The 6,114-nt window shown below is 33.7% G+C and overlaps 1 protein-coding gene across 5 annotated transcripts in view; it reads left to right on the top strand.

The window, feature by feature from the left end:
- Positions 1 to 487: 487 nt before the first annotated feature.
- Positions 488 to 6,114, top strand: part of LOC126759396 (syntaxin-binding protein 5) — a 75,501-nt gene continuing 69,874 nt past the window's right edge. The window contains exon 1 of one of the 5 annotated variants that reach the window (XM_050474167.1): positions 488 to 638. The gene's annotated coding sequence lies outside the window, so the exon portion shown is untranslated. Of the gene's footprint in view, positions 639 to 680; positions 800 to 5,557; positions 5,974 to 6,114 lie in introns of those variants that run through there. The other 4 variants (XM_050474168.1, XM_050474166.1, XM_050474169.1 and 1 more) reach the window with 4 other exon arrangements.

Genomic DNA, 6,114 nt, shown 5'->3' with positions numbered 1-6,114 from the left:
TAGAGATTTACCATGCGATTCTGTACTGTGATACAGTCGCAACTCTCTAAATTTGAGATTTTAAGTTAGAGACAATTTTTGTGACTTGAGATGATTTTTCTATTCTGTAAGTGACAGTCACAAAATCTCTTACATTTCATTATTCAGAGATGTTTTTACACTTGAATGAAAATAAATATGTCGCTAACATATATTAAATTTTTTAACCTGCTAACTATCAAACCTCAAATTTGAGTTAATATTTTGAGACTAACGCTAGAGACTGTTTAGTGAATACCTCAAAGTGTCTCATATAGTGACCAGCGGCTCCTTACAGAATCGCGCTATTACTTTCTAATATATTGATGAAACGTTATATTGCAGTTTTGGTGCGATATGTTCCTTTGTGTGAACTAAACATTGCAATTGGTTATCTGAATACATAGAGTGTGTATTTTTATTGTGAGTGGGTAACTCTGGTAGAGAATATAATTTGACATCATTTTGCAAAAATTAAAAACATTTTTATTAAGAGTTGAATATGTAATTTATTCAAACAAACGTGTTTACAACGTCGAAAACAATAGTTTAAAACAAAATAAATAAGTGCGAAATTAAATTGTATATATGTTCAATATAAAGAAATTTTCGCGAACAAGGTATATGACAAATTAATAAGTTTTCAACAGAATTAATTACAACATACCCCTTTTAATGGCATTATAAATAATATGATTGGTACATACTAGGTTTTTGCCATTTACGAATGACAATGTGTGTTGTAATTTTTGTTATTGGCTTCGGGGCACTAACAAAGCGTGTAAGTTGTAACTATTCCGTCCACGTAAGATTGATTTAAGTAAATAAAAAAGTGGGTGTACTTTTTAAATACAATATGTATGGTGGATAAATGAGATTCTGCAGATTAATAATTTATATATGTACATATTATTACCCGCGCTGACTTAAGGTTTTTAAGATATTTGCATTTACATATATATGAAAAATTCAAGAATTTAAGTAAGTAATTTTTCGATTTATAATGAATATTGTTCACTTTTATATCCACTAACACCTAATCAAATTGTTTATAAATTTATTTCAAATTAAATTGAGCTGAAATAACTTTAAATCATAAATAGACTGCCAGTCAAACGCTAACTTTTCAAATTAAATACAACTGAAATACCTCTAAATCATAATTCGGTTGCTAGTCAAACGTTAACTTTTCCTCTCGTCCCAGCCGGAAGAGTTAAGTGGTGCTCGACTGCTCCGCAGCTTCCGTTAATATGGTAGAACCTGAACCCTTCATAAAAGTCCCCATACCATAAAGGAAGAAGGAGTAGGCAGGGAGAAGCATTGGCATCAACTACATGGCTTGCGGCATGTAAAGTTGCTAATGGGGGGAGATACAATCTCAGCAGGTTTAGATACGCAACTAACCTCCCTAAGGATAAAAACTGACTACTGATCGCATTTTACGCTGTCCACTGCAATCTCAGCAGGTTTAGATACGCAATTAACCTCCCCAAGGATAAAATCTGACTACTGACCGCATTTTACGCTGGCCACTGCAAGCTGAGGAAGCATTTATTAAACATGGGTCTAGCTTCTCGCGTAAATTGCCGGTTCTGCGACAGGGAGCCTGAAACACCGATCACCTACTAATCGACTGCACAGCAGTCTCTAGACGCAGGATTAAGGCCATTGGACCCATGTTTTCAAATAAAGACATCATTGCTTCGCTAGCACCCAGCAGAATATTGGACTTTATCAATATTATCGCGGTGCAATTCTCGTGTAAAAATAAATCATACAATACCAAAAGCTCCCTCAGGATGGGGAAGGACCCATGCGTTCTATACCAAACGAGGTTTCAGACAAGGCGAATTCCCTTTCGTGTGACTTCTTCATTCTACTCTTCGAGAAAATAATTCGAGCTGCAGGACTAAACAGAGAAGGTACCATCTTCTATAAGAGCGTACAACTGCTGGTGTACGCCGATGATATTGATATCATTGGTCTTAACAACATCGCTTTCTGCTTCCTCCAGAATGGATAATGATCGAAGCAAATGGGTATAAACAGTCGCGCGCCGTTGTAAACTCGGCTGTAACCGTAATTCCATTTGGCACGATTCCGATTACTTTGGCGGCGGGGTAAAAAAAACGAATTTCCATATAAATGGGGTATGTGCGGATAGGGTAGCTTCTCCAGAGGAGGAATATCCAAAAATAATGTAAAAATAACTAATATTTTTTGAAATATTCACGTTTAAAAATTCAAAAATTTGCACTAAGAAAACATGTTATTTCTCTATGTTTCTCTAAATTTTTTCACATTTTCCTCTTGTTATATTTAAATATACACTTTAAAGATTGAAATAAGTTCACATTTCACTTTTGATTTGTAATATTTTACCTATATTTATTAATTTAAAAAAAAATATCATCGTTATAAAGTAGCTAATTGTTTACACCCATCTTGCAAATATTCAAACGAGTTTAGATTGTTTTATTATATATAATATTATTATATAATGTATTATGTATACATATATAATATACATATGTATGTATATATAATATGCGATTTATGTTTAATAAAAATAAATAAGCGTTGCCTATAATCTCAAAACCAAATTTGGGAATTGACTTAAGGCTTTCGCGATTTTTCTTTGTTTGTTCTTTTGCGTGATTCTTTTTTCTATACTAAAAAAATAACCCTGGTCGAGCGAATACCCGGGGTGTGACTGAAGTGGCGGCTTTTGCGTTTAATAACTCCGGGGTTGAAGTACTTTCGCGTAAAATACTTGTTTCTGCGTTTTGGCCTTTTTAAAAATAACCCTGGTTAAGGTCGGCCGGGGTTCGGCCGCGCGTTGGCGGCCTTTTTAAAAATAACCCTGGTCGAGCGAATACCCGGGGTGACTGAAGTACTTTCGCATAATACTCCTTTCTGCGTTAAAATAAAAAAATATATTGAGTTTGCGTTATAATATTGAGGTTAAATATTTTTTGGTTATCTTGCACTAATATTCAAACAAAGTTTGAGTTTTCATTATAAAATGGTTAAATATTATTATATAATATTATTATATAATATTAGTATATAATATTACATATTTGTTTATTAAATTAAATAAAGAACATATCCATATGAATGGATAGAGGAATTTTTGGGAAAAAAGGCATTTCAGCGAATTTCCTTATTATCACATGGCAGCGCTCCATTTCGTCGTAATTTTAGCACACACATGATGTTCACTACGAGTGTAAAATGTAATTTTTAAAATAAAGATTTCTTCGGTAAAAAAACTGTTAAAAGTGTAAAATGTGGATTTATTTAAAAGTTTATAGTTTAAATTAATTAATTTGAAGTGAAAAATGTGAGTAAAGTGTGTTTAATGCGGTAAAATAGCTTGTTGAAATGCTCGATTTTTGGGAATTTTTGAACTTTAAGGTCTAATATCTCGTAAACTAAGCGTTTGCGGTACCTATAACCCTATATATTTTTTAATCAGGAGGACTTCCTCTTTCCAACGGTACCTTCAAATCGCGGCGCCAAAGAAATCGGAATTGTGCCTTCCATTTAAGCAAAATGTGAGGCTAACATGAAAATGAAGCAAGGAACACGCTCTAAGTGTCGCGTAGCCGCGCACCTCTGCAAAAATTTTGTGAAAAGGAAGACAGAAAAACTTTAATCGTGTGAACGCACAGAGTAACACCAAAAGAGAAACTGCCGATAATGAGCAACAAAAGAGTCCCCATGTAAACGCCATTTAACTGTTAACTATTTCTAGTCAACAAAGTACTTCTGTAAAAGCGTTACTTAACTCAAAATAACAGAAGAAGAGAGAGTAAAAAGCTGAGATAGCTTCTGGTTTCTGATAGTGAAATTTCTTCTAACTGAAAATAGCTACTGCCATATGAAGAGGCAGCTGTTAAAGCACACGTGTATACAAGCGATGTTTGATGTCGTCGACGTAGTTGAGGAATGATCTCTTGATGTTTCTAGGTGGCGGCTCCAATCCAAGCAGGTGACTGCAGGGATGCTTTCTGCGAAAACACCCCGACAGGAAGAGGAGAAGAGTTCATTATGTTCATTAACTGGGAGCATACAGGCCTCACTATGCAGGTATTCGATAGGAGACATTAAGAGGCATCCTGTGCAGTGTTCTGGAGCTTCCTTGTCTGCGTTCCACTGCATCCAGGCGACCTTATTGGTGCAGCGTAGTTAAGGACCGGTCGGCCGATTGCCTTGTAAGTTGCCAACAATGTTTCTTTGTCCTTTCCCCATGTGCTGCCGGCGAGCGAATTGAGGATTTTGTTGCGACTCTGTTCTTTGGCGATAATCGCGGTCATTCCCGACGCCAATATCGTGCAATTATTAGCGTACGAGGTGGTAGAAATTCCCTCTGGTGGTTGTGGGAGTTTCGCGTTGTGTGATTGATTGTGCCAAAGGCTTTTAACAAGGACGCTAGCTACGAGGATCGTTTTCTCGCAGGGTTGTGTCCATCAAAATCTTCTCTGAAAATATGAATGCATTGAAAGTCAAAGATAATTCCGCTCGGTTATATATTACATAATTCATTACACTTTCCGATAATAATTCTGGAGAGATTTGAGTAAAGTTGCGAAAACTCTTCCTTTAACAACATCAAGATTATCACGTTATTTGTATGTGTTCCTGAAGTTTTTGCTGCCTACAAATTTTTAACTAGTGAATAATACACTGGTAAATTTAAGATTTCACCAAATATCTGAAGTAGATGTTGAAGTAAGCAAATCTCACTTAAAAAAATTCTAGTTTTTTCCTAGCTTCATTAATTCTTAATTTTTTGCATTTGCTTTGTTATTATGTTATGTATATTAGTTAAAAGAAGAAGAAAAAATACAAATCGTAAATAGATGTAAATTGTCCTATTATTATTAAAATCGGTTCAGTAGTTTAGGAGTTTAACCCGGTGAAAACCTGTCACATAATAATATGTACTTATATGTGCATACATATATGTATGTATCCTTATTTATTATTTTTTTATTTTTGAATATTTGCAAAAATTGATTAAAATGTGTTTAAGTTTATACTATATATAATTTTTGTTTTTTGTTTTTCAGTCGGGTATAGCAATTTTAAAACTAAAAAAAATAGTTTTCTAACTTTAGATTGCAGTTAGTCTTTAGTAACAGGAAGTAATAACATTTTCTAGCGCAAAATGCATACTAAAATTTGTAGCTTAAAAATAAACAAAATTTCACATAAAAAACTTAAGTTTGGTTTATATAAATTTCGTATGCATTTAGATATGTACACATTTTATTCAGCAATTCAGTTGGATTAGGAATAACGTTTGAGTTGAAATTTCATATGAAAGCCGAAATAATGCGTCGTAATATTTAGGAAAGCTTTCAGTATTATAAAATCTAAATGTGAATTGGTGGCGATGAAAACGTTGATATACCCCGACGAAGCTATCATGTGACCATAAGCTTACACCACCACGAGAGCTTTTACTCTAAGTCTTCTTGTATATTATTCAACCCCGGACAGTGCCAAGTTGTAAACATGCGCATTCGCTAACACATTCAGCTCCCGTTTTGCAATTGTCCTACAACAGACTTATCCACATTTTCCTACCAGAAGTGTTAATCTAAAAAAATGAAAAATATAGAATTAAATTATTATAACACATACAAATTATGATAGCATGATATTGAAATTAAATGTGCTTGTAAAAAAACAAATACTCACTAAAATAGGAAAGTGTGGTCATTTTCGGAATTTGTTCAGTGCAAAAAAAGATTGCAAGTTATATATTTAGGGGGAAAAATCAATTGAGTATTTGCAAATACTTCATTAACTTTAACCTTGTGCTGTAACTGAAGTTAAGTTTTAAAGTAGATTCGACATTTAAGTTTAAAGTTTTATTACATCGTGACCTAATAATTAAAATCGTTGGGAAAAGTGTTTAGTTTCTTCAATATGTTGCGAAACGTAAGTGCTAAATATAAGATTACAAAACTTGTGTACAAATTTAGGTTCTGCTAGGAATATGTTGATGTAGTTCTTCAGAAAGCGTTAATTCTTCTGAGGATTTCTATGATTGTATGGATGCTAGTACTTTGTAAAGCTATT

Source organism: Bactrocera neohumeralis, chromosome 5 (genome assembly GCF_024586455.1).
Source record: "Bactrocera neohumeralis isolate Rockhampton chromosome 5, APGP_CSIRO_Bneo_wtdbg2-racon-allhic-juicebox.fasta_v2, whole genome shotgun sequence".
NCBI classification, from domain to species: Eukaryota; Metazoa; Arthropoda; class Insecta; order Diptera; family Tephritidae; genus Bactrocera; species Bactrocera neohumeralis.
Note: the sequence above shows the minus strand (reverse complement) of the source record. Positions and strands in the feature narration are given on the sequence as shown.